The sequence below is a fragment of the Fundulus heteroclitus genome, unplaced genomic scaffold (assembly GCF_011125445.2).
Source record: "Fundulus heteroclitus isolate FHET01 unplaced genomic scaffold, MU-UCD_Fhet_4.1 scaffold_52, whole genome shotgun sequence".
NCBI classification, from domain to species: Eukaryota; Metazoa; Chordata; class Actinopteri; order Cyprinodontiformes; family Fundulidae; genus Fundulus; species Fundulus heteroclitus.
The window spans coordinates 742878-758455 of NW_023396945.1; the positions used below are offsets into that span (position 1 = coordinate 742878).

General features: G+C 38.4%; 1 non-coding gene across 1 annotated transcript; it reads left to right on the forward strand.

Moving 5' to 3' along the window:
• LOC105927376 lies at window positions 1-13818 on the forward strand. Its single transcript, XR_004929696.1, has 6 exons — window positions 1-327; window positions 5607-5631; window positions 9279-9314; window positions 11032-11111; window positions 11626-11656; window positions 13355-13818. It is a non-coding gene; the product is annotated as an uncharacterized LOC105927376 (transcript).
• The last annotated feature ends 1760 nt before the right edge of the window (window positions 13819-15578 follow it).

Sequence of the window (15578 nt, forward strand, 5' to 3'; positions counted from 1 at the left end):
CTCTGTCATTCTCTCTGTCTCAGTGTGAGTACGTATAAAAGCGTCTCAGTGCTTTCGCTCCAATCTGAGCTCTCTGTAGCTTTGCAGGACAGAACGGCGCAGGACTCAAGCACACGACCAAAGGGGATCCCTCTGAGCCATTTCTTTAACCTTCCCACTTTTTGTCAGTCCCCCCCCCTCTCTCTCCTTTCTTCAATGTGTCGCGGGTTTCCCTCCTCTCCTCTTCAACCTTCCTCTCACTGAACGTCTCCGCTCTGCCTAGACGGTGGCTGCGTCGATGCAAAATGGGTTGTGGCAATTCCTCAGCCACCAGCACCTCAGGAGAGGGTGAGTGTTTGAGGAGTCTCCGTGCGGATGTGTCAGTCAGCGCTATGGTGGGGCGATAGGATGTCAACTCATCTGCAGGAAGGCGGGAGAAGGTAGCTCGAATGCAAATGAAGCATGCCAGGGTTACCCTTACGCTCAGGAGGAGCGCGTCTTTGTGGGTGCATGCTGGTGGGTCTGGGTCAACTGACTTAATTCATGAAAACATCTGCTTCCACATATCCTAATCTGTTTGCTTCATATTAATGGCAGGAGGAATTGTTTCCCAATCCTTCTTGTGTGTTATGGCTATGTACACATGTTCCACATGGGATAATCCCCCGGGGGTGTCGAGACCAGTTTGACAGAGCTCCCTAATCTAAGATATCTGACTTGACTGAGAGGTGTGCGTCTTTGAGAAATACGGACTTTGAAACAGTTACCACATTTGCACGTTCTCTGTCGTCTGTGTGTGTTTTTTCCTCTTGCTGCCTTGCTTTCCAAGGCAAAACTGACACTCACTCATCCTTGTCTGCCCCACGTGATGGATGCCAAGTGTGTCCTGAACGCAGGCATCACTAAAATGTTAAATCGGCGGCAGACTTTCATTCATAAAAGCCAAAGAACACATGCGGACCGGGGCAATTCTCCATCAGCTTGTTTTTCTAACCCTCACCCAGACGTCCTTCTTATCTCCACCCAACACATCTCACTCACTTGGTTCAGATTGATACAAAGCACATTTTAAATTCTACCTGAGAAAATCTCTCTCTCTCTCTCTCTGTCTCACACACACACACACACACACACACACATACACATGTCCTGTCTAGGTAATAATTAGTTTGAAGTATCTGCAGAATCACCTCACCAGCACCGAAGCCCATTAAAGCAGCGTAATGGGTGTGTTTGTGCCCGTGTAAACGCGCGTGTGCTTGCAGGTACCTAATCAGTGCTTACCAGGCATGTTAACGCAGCCAATCACAGCGACCGGTCTAAATGGGATCCGCTCTGAGGTCCCACAGCCCGTAAACAACATCCAAGTTGCTCCCTGTGGGTTGTGCCTTGTTTGCCCGCGGTGGGCGGACGTTTTCTGTGTCGGTGTGCAGTCGGCCTTATCCATTTTCCGTTGGCTTGGTCTCAGAGGTCAGCAATCAGAAGAGTGTCAAGGGCGTGTGTCGTCCTGTCACTCTGATAAATTGGGACTTGCAGCTGCTCTCATTTGTCTGTGCCAGCTGACGCCAGGCCTGTGTCAAAGGACACTGTTTTAAGTGACAAAATTAAAGCACCTCGCCTGATCGTCCTGTCGAATTAAATCAAACTCACTCTTGACATAGTTTCTCACATCTGCCTTGGTCAGCTTTCATTTTGGTTTCGCTGCGCTGTTGTAGATCGTTATATAATCAATAGAAAACATCCTCCCAAAACTAAAATTTATAACTTCAGTGCCTCTGATGGCATTACATAAGGTACAGTATGTGTTTTTTTTTTCTTGTATTTGAAAGTTTGCAAAACTGCATGCATCTCAGGAAACAACAAGACATATGGATGTAGTTGTGAGGAGGACCAGGAAAGACTGGGATGTCCAGATTTCACTGTCAGCAATTATTTCGAGCCAAGTTGTTATAAAACACTCTCAACAAATTGGAATTTCTTAAAAAATAGAGCTTTTATTTCAAGAATTTAATTCAAAAGGTGAAACGCATTCATACCCCTGACAGGTTTAAATTCTATATTATTTTAATTAAATCAAGAAATGTGCATCTGACAGAAAATGAGAGCTTTGAAAAGATAATAAAAACATGTAAACAGTATATCAAATAAAAAAAAAAGTTTTCATTTTATTAAAAAAGTAAAAGTTGAACATTGCTTACTCTTCAATCTTTATGGTCATTACAGCAGTTAAACCCTTCTTTTACTTGCTGGTGAGCGTTTTGGCTTGTTTCCACTGCTGTATTGCTGATTTTAGCTCTATGAACTTCAGTTTTTATATGTTTGGAAGGCCTATGCCATCACCACTCTGATAACCAGCTTCTTTAACAATAAAGTTTTGTTGCTTACCCTTGTTGCTGACAGTGTCATTGACATTGAGCAACTCAAGTCAGCAGTTTTCCCTACAATTGTGTAGATGATAACACATATGTTTCTATCCAAATATATTCCTTTTTTATTGGTCATGTCTGTAACGTTCCCATTTTTAGTCACCTGTGAGGCATATAGAAAGATTTAAACAAGATTTAAACGGGAACATACAAAGAAGTTAAACTTCTGAGTAAAACCACGATCATTGTTACTACTTGCCTAAGCTTCACCATCAGCAGCAATAACACTCATGGCCTGGGGGTGAATAAAGTCAAACTCTAGCTCAAATATATAAAACTAAAGCCCTTGTAAACTTGTAATTAATTTAGACTTCAAATGCTTAAGAATGTACAGAACAGTTTCTCAAAGATGCTTGTGTGCCATAATGTTTACTAATGCAAGCTTATCCGCTCCATCCCTGTGCCTCGTGTGACGTCATTAACCTGAACACTCACTAAGCAGAATCAGCTGTTTTCCTCAATGGGCTTTTTCTAAACTTTGTATTTTGTGAAATCCTGCAGTGGAAAGTCGTGTTGCATGAACCAGCTCGGTTTTTATTGTCATTAAACATATGCAAGTTAAAGAAATGTACCTATAGATAGTATCTTAAAAAATGAAGATCAGCATTTCAGCTTCTTAAACACTTATGAGCTACCCATTCGGGATACATGTTACTATTTGTTCTTTTGGGGAGAACAAAAGACCACACCCCAACCACTGCTGAGATAATTTAGGAGGCCTTGAAGTCAAGGTAAACAAGAACTTCTTGAATTCAAGCCTGGGCCTTATCGAGTTCACTCAAATGATCACACTATACGTCATATTGTTCAGCCCAAGTCTAATGCACACAGATGCACGGCCTTGGATATGAATGAGCTTTTGTCGAGGGCACTGAAAAGGCCTCTTTGTCACTTTGGCAGACTTGAAACTTTCACAGTGAAAAGACAGTTCTCTCTGCATCGTTAAAGTTTGCTCCACTTTCGTGTGCAGTAGACAACATTCTACGGTTTTGTGTGTATTTAATATTCCAAGGATCCCTTTTGCTCTTATACACATGGAAATTGATCGAAGGACAGTTCTTGGCACTTCTTTTCCGATGCTTCTTGTATTGTATTTCATTTCTTTGTATTTAATTTTCTTGTTTTTTGAAGCCCTTTCAAAGTATAATTCAGCTTTAAACAAACCACAAGGACTCTAGCCGAACAATGTCAAGTGACTTTAAAATACCGTGTCAAAAATAAAAAGTATTGAACTGTTTCATCCAATCAAGTTTATTCGTAGTGTGCCAAATAGCAGCATAATCATCAAAAGGCACATTATGAGACAAAGGTGTCCAGTTCATATCCAATTGTATAGATATAATTGCATACAGTTCAATTAATATTCCAATTATGATACAATACAGTCATATTAAGTTTCTCATGTAATCATAATTGGTAAATTGTTCTGGTAACTGCATTCGGGCATGAATGTGGAAACAATGGAGAGGAACATCGCACATTTAATAGGAAGAAATCTCTAGTGGCTTTCTCTGCTGACCAGAGGACTGCAAGGAGACACAAAATAGAGAACATCTAGGTAACAGATGCAACCTCCAGAAAAAAAAAAGTTACAGAGAAACATGAAAGCATTGTGCCAGAGATTTTTTATGTAAAAAGATAACAAAATGAGCATGAGCATTTGATGAAAACTAATTCTTTGCAAGTGGGCCTTCCCAAAAAAGAGACACGGAAAACCTCAAAAGCACAGCAAGAGGAGAACTTCTATTAGAAAAGGAGAAAAGTAACATCCACTCCAACCTCCATCCACTACTTATTTTTCATGCAAAACAAAATAAAAAAGAGACCACATAATAAATGATAACAAGCTCTTCATCAAATACTTTGTCTAGGAAGGAGACACAGCTTAATAGAAGCACTGAGCCAGAAGTACTTTCTGTGAGAAACAAAAACGAAGAGACCACATGTTGTCAACAGCAGCACTACCCTTAGTCGGTGCCCCCATCCAAAACTCCTCTATTTGTCTGTTTGGGGGAGAAGCAATTTGTATTAAATTTTGTACATTGTTATAGCGGAGCAGTAAGTCTGTTTTCTGTCAGATTTGATCAGTCACATAAACACCGCTTGAACTTTAGCAGCCCCGGTGATTGTTTTGTACTTGCTGCCTCAAATGAAAACAATGGTAGTTTCATTTACATTATAAAATTTCCAAAACCACTTGAAAATTGTGTTTAGGAGAGGTTGAAGTGAACACTTCTTAAAATACTGCCAATTGTGAGACATCCCTTTCACTTTTATCACTCTGACTAAATTCTTGAATGTGCATAGTGCAAGTTTTGAATTTAAATATTATTTAATTTATTTCCCATGCCCTTATAATTGTCCAACGTGTAAAATTTGTTATCTTCTATTTACCGCAGTTGGTTCTATAAGCTGAATTAGTCAGTTCATGAGAGAGTGATTCGGACCGAATCCTCTGGGTGTGTGCTCTTGTTTACCCTGTTAATTTGTTGAGTCTCCGCCGTAATCGATGCATTAGAGACAGAACAGGGGGCTAGTATTTATAGCTTTGTTACCTCAGAAGACATTACGCCTCTAAACAAAAGGCCTGTCCAGACCTGCAGATTCTTTTCCTTTTCTCCCACGCACGTGCACAACACTGCTGTCATTCTAACTCGTCGCCAGAGGGGGCAGACGTCTGCAAAAATCCTGGAACTTACGCTATGCTCCTTTAAGTATTAGCGTGACTACAATTATCCGACGGGCCACAAAATCTGCGACTGATGTTTAGCGACAGCGCATCCTCATTGTTAATGTAACGTGATGCCGTTTTGCGGCAGTAAAGACCGGGAGAGGGTCAGCGAAAATGCTTAATAGAGACATCACATGGCTGTAATGATTTTAGTTTCTTGTTCTATTCATGAGAGGGAAAGGTTTCCCCAGATCATAACAACTCCAGCAAGGATTAAGGCTTGTCCAGGTCTGCATGTGGTTAATATCTGTATTTCAATGAACCGTCATAACCTAGAGGTGTTGGAATAAAGACATTTACTCTCAATCAAGTTCTTTTGAGTCTCTTTCAAACATCCTACTACTGGCCGTCCTTGATTCAATGATCCTAAGCCAAGAAATTAAAAGTTAGTAATGAAACATACTTTGTATCAATGCGTGTGGTTATCAAATAAAATGAAATTAAATCTTTGTCATTCTTTCTGTTCTTAGGGCCAGCAGAAGCCTCCAAAGATGTGTAAGTATATCAGTCGTTTTTTTGTAATATTTAAGGCATTAAGCTATTGTGAGTGGCCCTTCGTCTCATCCATCTATGTCACGCGTTGCCTCCTGTAAAGTCAGTTTAGGATGTAAACCAAGGCCAAAATCGAACAGTAGTTTGCAAGTCCTACTTCTTCACACCAGCTAGATTTTATAATCATCGCTGCTCCCAACAAACCCAGTAGGTGTTTACGTCCCTGCTGCTTTTGCACAGTTGTTTCATTTCCTGTGAATAGTCTGATGTTTTTGATGCTCAAATATACGTGTACATTTTGTACATTTTCTAAATCACCCTCTTCAGTTGCACATTTATTTATTCTATATTTGATAACTGTACAGTATTATTTTTCTTATTTTGTGAATTTGCCTTACTTGTGTAGTCTCTTATTCTTATTTTTGATTTTTATCTATTCTTTTTACCTTTGTGTGTATCTGCATGCTTCCCTTTACCTTTCACTTTAATGCTGGTTCACTTGCATTTGCCCACTGAGGAACAATAAAAGATATCTGTTCTATCAATGCAAACGTTGTCATAACCCTTGAACTGTTTTACATTTGGTCTAATTACAAACATCAACTTTATGGTGGTTTATGGAGTTTACAAATGATACATCAACACAAAGTAGTCATAAAGTTATTATAGATTATAATTATAAAGTTATAATATTATGAGAATAAAGTAGTATTTTTACATTTTTAACTTTGCAATAACAAAATGCTAACTATTTTTAGCACATCAGCGTCATATCATCTCGTATCTCCAAACCCCGGTGGAGGAGGATGGGGGGCGGAGTTCCGACCAGGCCTTTGGGAACTCGTGATATAAAGAATCTGAAATGTGTGGCATGCGTATGTATTCAGAAACCTTTAATCTGATAGCCCTAAATTAACTGTAGTGCAACCAATTAGGAAATAAATTCCAACTGTTTGGGGTTTAAAGCTAACTGTCCTGAGAAAGCCTCAGCGATTTGTTAGAAAACATTAGAGGACAAAAAGCACCACGAGAACTACGGAATATAACAACCTGCTAAATGATAATGTTACGGGGGAAATTTCAAAAAGGATTAGGTTACAGAACAACAAACCAAGCTTTATACATCCCACAGAACATTATTCAGTTTATCATCTGAAAATGGGAAAAGTATGCCACAACTACAAACGTACCAAGACATGGCCATCCACCTAAATAGACACATCCAGGCATGGAGAGGCAAAGAGACACAGACCCATGGTTTCACTGGAGGAGCTGCTGAGATTAGCCGTCATAAATTTGGCATTTATGAAAGAATCCCCTGAAGAAAGTCCCTGTTGAAGAAAAAGAATTTAAAGTCTGACTAATATGTATAAAAGTACATTTCAATAAATTAGAACATTGTTGAGAAGTTCTTTTATTTCAGTAACTTAATTCATTAAGTTAAACGTATTATAAAGAGTAATTACTCACAGACCATTATCTAGTCTTTTTTTTTTTACTTACAGCAAATGAAAATGCAATTTTTAAGATTAGAACATTAAATCAGATCAACAGAAAATCATTTTTAATATGGAAATGTGGGCATAATGAAAGGTATGTTTAATGCCTGCTTATAGGTTGTTCTTTTCAAAAGGCAATTTTAATCTAATAAATGAGCCTTATCGTGACACATTCGAATTCACTGAGATGTACATGCAGATGACACATTAAACATGAGGATGGAGGTGTGGTCTGATGAGATCCAGAAGGAACTAACACTGCACATCACTCTGAACACACCATCTCCGGTGAAACATGGTGGCTGCAGCAGCATTATGTGGGGATTGTTTTCTTTCGGAGAAACAGGGAAAATCGTCATAGTTTATGCAAAGCTGGGTGGAGCTAAAAACAGGCCGATCCTGGACCATAACGCACAGAAGTAGAAGTTTCCCCTTTGAGCAGGACAAAAACTCTAAACACTCAGTCAGAGTTGCAAAGGAGCGTTTTAGATCAAAGCATATTCAAATATGTTAGAATGGCCAAATCAAAATCCAGACCTAAGTCCTACTGAGAGTCTGTGGCAAATTGATGATATTCTCTATCTAGTCTGTTTGACGTATGTATGTATGTATGTATGTATGTATGTATGTATGTATGTATGTATGTATGTATGCATGCATGCATGCATGCATGTGTGTCTATTTGTATTTATAAACGCATTTGCATGTAGAGTTTGGTTACACATGCCCCCCAAAATGTGCTAGATTTACATTCTAAAAAACATTTATCCATTTTCTTCCACTCTACTACAGAAAACTACTTTTTGTTGGTCTATCCGATAAAATCCCATCTCATTTGGTACAAACTTTGCTACCTTTAAAAATATCTCCTTGAGAATGTAGTGGTGCTTTTTAGGTCTTATTCTGAAATAAGGCCCAAAAAAAAAATAAAAAAAAAAATAAATATATATATATATATATATATATATATATATATATATATATATATATATATATATATATACATACATACATATATATATATACATACATACATATATATATCTTTATATACACATGTATAGTATTATATATTTTTGGCCATTTACACTTCACCAAAGAGTGCAGAGGAGCAGCATTTCTAAAGCATTCCCTGGGGGAAAAAATGATGATGGGTGTACTTGAATTATTTTTGTAACATCAGTGGGCTTTTCATTTTGGAAAAAAAAGCCTTCCTGGTACCGATGAGGCTATTTATCAATCCATTTTCTTCTTGGTGTTAAAATGAGAATCAAGCTTATGCGAAGGCTCAGCCACAGTAAAGGAATACATATTAATTTATCTGATTGGACAACAATTTCCAGAAAAAACTAGGTTTATTCAGTGTAATAAGGATATGTTTACAAGCATGTGAATTGTGTGTGCACGCGCGCGTGTGTGTGTGTACTGTACATACTCAGTCAGCTTTTATGCTGCTTGGTAGCCATCCCAGCAGCCAGCTTAGGACCCCTGAGAGCTGACTGAAGAGCACTGACTCACTGAAGCTAATCAGAGCTTCCTAAAGCTGAACTCTGCTGCAAAATATCACAAACAAATGTAGCACACACGCTCTGTTACATCCAAACAAACCATTTCCCCGCCTACAACAATACCCATCAAAAGGATTTCCAGACCTGTTATCCCTTATCCTGATTAATATCCTTTTCTTTGGCAATCAAGCAGAGCAAGCATTCGGTGTCATGCCTTAAGGGACCCACAAGGTGGTTAAATCCCAACAGTCTACTTGAGTTTTCCCTCCTGCAGAGATGAAACAAGCATTAAAACATGACCACGCATGCATACACTCGGATTTTACATTGAAAAGAAAACATCATGCAAATAACACAGCTTGCAGACTGGGGTGTGTTTTATTGTCTGGCCTGGGGCAGCTTGGCGTGAGCTCTACGGCAACAAGCTGGAAGTCGGTTATTCAATATCCGCAGCTGAAATTATAATTGTCTATTCCATATGCCTCATCATCAGTCGCTGCCGCCGGGGAAGGATCAGTATTCCCTGCAGCTCCCCTTAAACGTTCTGCAGCTAAAACAAACAACTGCCTCTTCTCGGGGCTTTGAATGTTTCTGCGCTACTGCTCCGGAAGCTGACCTGACCGGTGTTTCTTCTCTCACTCAGGACAGAAGATCCCTTGGCAGAAGATGAGAAAAGAAGGTATATTATCAATGCTTCTGAGGTTTTTAGTTGCTATGGGTTCTTTTTTGAAACAATCAGTATTTTTGCAAACTGCAAACAAGACTAATGTATATTTTTATTATTAAAAACTTGCTGGGTGCGTAAGTGCGTTTTCCTGACAACAGATTCATGCTCCAAAGCTGTGGTTCTCTGCAGCTCCTCTAGAGTTAACATGAGTCTCTTGGCTGCTTCTCTGAATAATGCTCTCTTAGCCTGGCCTGTCTGTGTAGGTGGACAGCCCTCTCGTGGTAGGCTTCTAGTTGTGACATGCTTTAGATGAGGGATTAAACAGTGCTGTATGAGATTTCAAAAGCATACAGTATTATATCAGTTTCCCTACTTTAAACCTCCCCACAGCTTTATTACTATTTGACGTGTTTCTTGGTCTTTGCGTTGTTTGTTCGCTAATGTTCTCTAACAAACATCTGACCCCTTCACAGCTGCATTTAAACTGATCTTACATTACCCAAAGATAGACAATATATACAAATGAGGTGACTCCTGAAGTCAATCAGTTGTGTTGAATTATATTATCATGGCAAAGGTTGGATAAAATGCTCTCCTTACAAGGCTTCTTACTTTAAATGGATGGCCATTTATTGGTAGGTTTATTCAAAGCTTGGCATATTGTTTTATAACCTGACAGTAGAAAGGGCTGCAAACGAAAGAATTCTCCAAATATTTGAAATGCAGAGTTCTTGCCAGCCAATCTCAACATAACGGAACGTTATGTTGAAAGTTGTCTAAATTAAGATAATATTAGAATGAGCATAACAGTGCTACATGCTAAGCTAACAGTATGACACAGATGTTTGAGAGCAACATAGAAAGGTCAGTAAAGCTCTTGACCTTGCATCAGCAAAGTTGTAAACCTCCCGGACAACATAAGCTAATGGTAGCTGTTATTAGCTTGACGAACAGCCCAATGATGGGGCCCTCTCTGGGCACCCCCATCGAGCTGCGCTTTCTCTAGTCTTTAGTCGAATTGAGTACTGCAATGGTGTCTTCACCATCTGCCAAAAAAGTGGATCAGACAGCTGCAGCTGATCCAGAACGCTGCTGCCCGCGTCCTCACAAAGACTAAGAAAGTAGAGCACATAACACCAGTTCTAAAGTCCTTACACTGGCTCCCTGTATCTCAAAGAATAGACTTTAAAATACTTCTGTTTGTCTGTAAATCACTGAATGGCTTAGCACCTAAATACATCACAGAATTGTTATCATCCAGACCACTAAGGTCTTCTAACTCCAGTCTTCTCTGCATACCTAGAACCAGAACCAAACACGGAGAAGCAGCATTTAGTTCCTATGCTCCACTAATCTGGAACAAACTCCCAGAAAACTGTAAAAGTGCTGAAAGCCTGAGTTCTTTTAAATCAAGATTAAAAACCCATTTGTTTAGTGTTGCCTTTAGATGTTAATGTTCAATTCAAACTATTGTAATTCAATGAATCTTCATTAGATTAAGTTTGTAGTCCAACAGTAGGTTTTATTTTCTTATGTTCTGCTCATGTACAGCACTTTGAATTGCCTGGTTACTGAAATACTGAAATAAACTTGCCTTGCCTATGAACACATTGTTATTAGCCACATGTAATGTTACTACACTGTTACTACTACTATGTCTACGCAGGATCTAACACTGACAAGAAACTGTCGCACTAACATCATCTCCTGTCCTCTGATCTTCATTCAGGAATTATGGGGGAGTATATGTGGGTCTGCCTGCAGACCTGACCACAGTGGCTGCTAGTCAGTCCAAGTCCACACGAAAAGGTGAACATTTGCAGTGCATATTTTAATTTAGAACAACTTTTACACCACGGACTGTTTTTGAGGCACATCCGGGCATAGACACTGAATGTTCTCCAGCAGCTGAGCTACCACAACATTGGACATGATCCAAAGTAGAAAAAGATGTAAACCTTAAGAATGTTCATGTTATTCATTATCTCTGTTAGCAAGATCTACAATGAAAATGATTTAGTTCAATAATTATAATGCATAATTTAAAAAGGTCAAAAAATAAATAAAACCATGCTACTCCTTTTCTGTATTTTTATGTCCTTCTTATCATACTTACTGAAGTTAGCCAAAATCAGTTCATTTTTTTTCCTGCTATAAGAAATATGTCTTTATTTTTCACTGATATCTATTGGTTTGAACTGTGGTGCATGTGTCTTTTGAACACAGTTTTGACAGAGACACAGAAAGGGGAAAGATTCAAAATGTCAAACAATGTTCCTATAAATATCCTGTTGCTGAGTCATTATTTTTCTGCTTCTTCCAGACTAGCAGCTGCTGAAGGAGATTCAACACAGGTACATACAAAACGATACTGCAGCTTATTTCGCTGTTTTATGTGTTTTCAAAAATTATTGAGAGCCAAAAGCAACATAACACGATAAACAACTGTTAAAATAACTATTTAATATTTTGACATTTTTCTGTGTTTAAATAATTCTAACAGGGCCACTGAAATAAACTTCCTACCAGTTGTTGAATAATTCAAGTACTCCACACATACAAAGAAATCAATGGAAATTAGTCAACAAATTAAGTTATGGAGGACACATTGGAATGACAGAGGTAATAAGTATTATACACTTCAGAAATGTGTTGAATATTTGGTGGAAAAAACCCTTCTTTCAACATGGTGTGTGCAGTGACATCCATAGAGTTCAGTTTTGGCCTAATCTGGCCAGAATATGTTCTCCCAGTATTTCACTGGCCTGTCTAGATCTTCTGCAATAAAAAATTTACCCAATATTCAAGCAGACTCCAGCATGCTTTTTCTTCAGTCGTGGAGTTTTGTGCGGTAAGTGTATATCGAGTTTATTGTGGGTGAGTGCATTACCTATTGTTCTCATGGGAAACAACTGGGTGCTCTTTGGCTCTTGAACAAGACTTTTAAACATTATTTTTGACCCATCTTACAACTGCCACTTATTTATGTCTGGTTTATTGTGAAATTATGTTTTTCCACTTCTTCATTTAGGCTCCAGTGGCATTCACTGTAACATTTGGAGGTGTAAAAATACAGCAACAGACGTTCCCTTCAGTCTGTTTTGAAAATGTTAGATTTGTTTGTGATGATCTCTTTGCTTTTTACCATCTGTGCAATACTTTGATAATGGCTGAACCTTTTTTTATCAGCCATTAATTAATATTAGACTAGATTATCCTCATTTACTCATACAGTTGCAACTTGGATGCGTCTCAAAAACTGGCAGGTGCAGCAGGTTTCTTGGCTTTCTATGCCATTTTTGCACGTCCTTTTGTTCGTGTGTTCTTTACTCTATGTGTGATTCCCGTTGGACTAATTTCCTTTAAATTCTGTGTATGTGTGGATTACTTAGGTTGTTATGGACATCTTTGGGAATATTATGCAAATGACCCCATTAGAAATTATTTACCTATAAATACTTGAATACAAGAATACAGTATGTGATCATTTAAATTTAAATTGTAAATGTATATACTCAATAAAAATATATTTTTTTTACAATAATTGAAATGTGTGAATAACATATTTTGATTAAGTGATGTTGAAGTATGAAAATCATTCATTAACATTTTATTCATTATATGTTAACATATATGTAAATATTTAAGAGTTCATATTATTAAATCATATCACAGTCATGTATTGCTGTATATCTTGAATTTGTATGATAAGTTTGGTCTTGCCAAAATAAGTCGGTGGGTGAGGTTGCTAATGTAACTGGTCTGCAGTTGACTTGTGCAGCTTAACCAGTCAGATGTTAAGGTCTAAATAATAAATACATACTGGAACAATTATGTTTGATATTTAATGAACTCAAATTTTAACTACTGATTTGAACATTTAACTATATAATTATGTATTCAATACTGACACAATATTATAATGATATTTTTTACTTTATTCAATGTACTCATTTTGTGGATGTGGTCAATTTGGCTCTCGATTAAAAAGAAAATCTGCAAAAATAAAAATAAAAAAACCCTGAAATTGCTGCCTTTTCCTCCCTCAACAGGACCCTGCATTTTGAGTCACCCAGAGACAGACACATTCTATGCAGAGAGCATCTTGGTGCTCTGATTCTGGTAGGAAATGAACTAAATGAAGACTTTGATTAAGACTCACACTGAGCAAAGAAAGGGGCAGTTTGGAAGGACTCAGAGGACACTGCCTAATGGAGCACAGGAAAGTGGAGCAATGTTTGGATGCATATGGCATCAATCATCGGCCTTTGTCCTCAAGAACAAAAGACGAAGAAAGAGGAATCCCACACAGACTCCCAACCTGGGAATTGCAGCTGTGGACAGCAGCAGCGGGTATTTTGACAGTCACATAAGTGGACCCCTTTCTTTCTCAGGAAATGATGGAGGTTACAGCCAACTTCACAACAGGCTGTGTGGGAATCACACGACCTCCCCAAACCCATTGGCAATAAGACTTTCTGCTAATTATATCACTACAGTGCACACATGCTTGATTGCAAAATAGACTGAACATGTCATGGGTGAAGGAAATATAATTTATTGCAATCAAGGACCTGTTGGTATATCAGGAAAGCGGAATCTTATTCTCAATAATCGCTCTCCGTGCTGAAACTGAGGTTGTTCTACATGATGTTCTGGGTGTGGTAACCCGACCTGTCATGGGCAACGCTTCTCTGTGTCTGTCTTATTTGCTCTCCCTGCAACATTGTTTTTTGTCCTCTGAAAAAGCTCTGAATATAACACTTTTAAAGCCACTAATGGAGTCTTTCTTAAGGGTTGATGAGCAGAACTGTCCACTACTTTATTCCACCCATTGCGTTAATGTAGATCTGCAAAAAATATCCATGGGTTGATTTGCAAGCGAAGGAAGCATCTTAAAAAGAAATACAGGATGGATAAATTGGTTTTCACTCCTTTCCCCCTCACATAGTGTATAACTAAACTCTGAACATTGTTTCGTTAGTGAGTGATCTTTGGGAGAAAATGTGCGTGACATTGTGCAATTTTCTTACTGTCAACAACCACCACAAAAAGATCCTGAATATTGAAGGACAGGTTAAATTGTGATATCTACAGTGCCTTGCAAACATTTTCCCACCCCTTTAACTTTTTATCACATTACCAGAAATGGCATGGTATTTGAATTAAGATCTTTTGTGTGTGTGTGTGTGTTAGTCCAACAAAAAGTAACATGTCAATGTCAAGTGGAAGCCCAATTATGCATGGTTTTTAAATTTTTGTTTCCAAATAAAAATTTAGACTGTCTGTCCATCCCATTCAATCCTAATAAATACATTATATTGCTAAAAGTAGTTTGTCATCTGCTTTTTACATGTACATGAAATTTGATGACATCCTATATTTAATCTGTAGGGTAAATTTGTTGATAAATCCCTGCCCCCAGCAAAGGCAACTTTTAACTATTTTGTAAACATCTTCCTCAGTGTTTGGGGTATGGTTTCATAGTTAAATGAGAAAGCCAGAGTTCCAGCTTCCGCTGTTGTTCATCCCAAAGGTCTTCTATAAGGTTGAGGTCAGGACTCTGGGCAGGCCAGTCAAGTTTCTCTACACCAACCTTTATACACCTGCAGCCATGGATGTGACTGGAATACCCGAATGCAAAGATTTGGTGACCTGCCCCAGTACTTTTAGCCATCTAGTGTACATTAAAGTTTGTGTTTACATTATGGGAAAATTTGGAAACTGTTCAAGAGGTATAAGTTATTTTTCAACACTTTTTATGTTTTTTGTAACCTTCATAATTGCAAGTCACGAGCTGCTTGGTTATCATAATCATCTGTTTAGTTCAGATGAGAATCATGTCTAATTTCACAATAATGTTGGGCCAGTACTGAGGATAACAATAGTCCAGAAATGAACTCAAGAGTCAAGAAAATCTATTGACTTGTTAAGATCACAGCAAAGTGGCGCAGAACTGAACTTAATGGATCCCATCAAACTTTGGCTTCTGTCATGTTGTTATAGTCTATACATGTTCTATATATCCTGTTCTTTGCCTAATTGGGTTCTCCAACACCTCTGCAAACCCTGAGTAGGAATAAGCAAACACTGAAAAAGAATAAGTAGATATAGGCCCGTTTACACTACACTTTTTTTAACCGAGCCGAGACCAGTCCGAGCTCGGTAACCGAGATAACTCTGTGTGTAAATGGTCAGCAGACTGAACCAGACCGCGCTAACGATAACCGGACGGCGCTAACTGCAGACCAGTTCATCAGCAGGTCTCGGACTGTT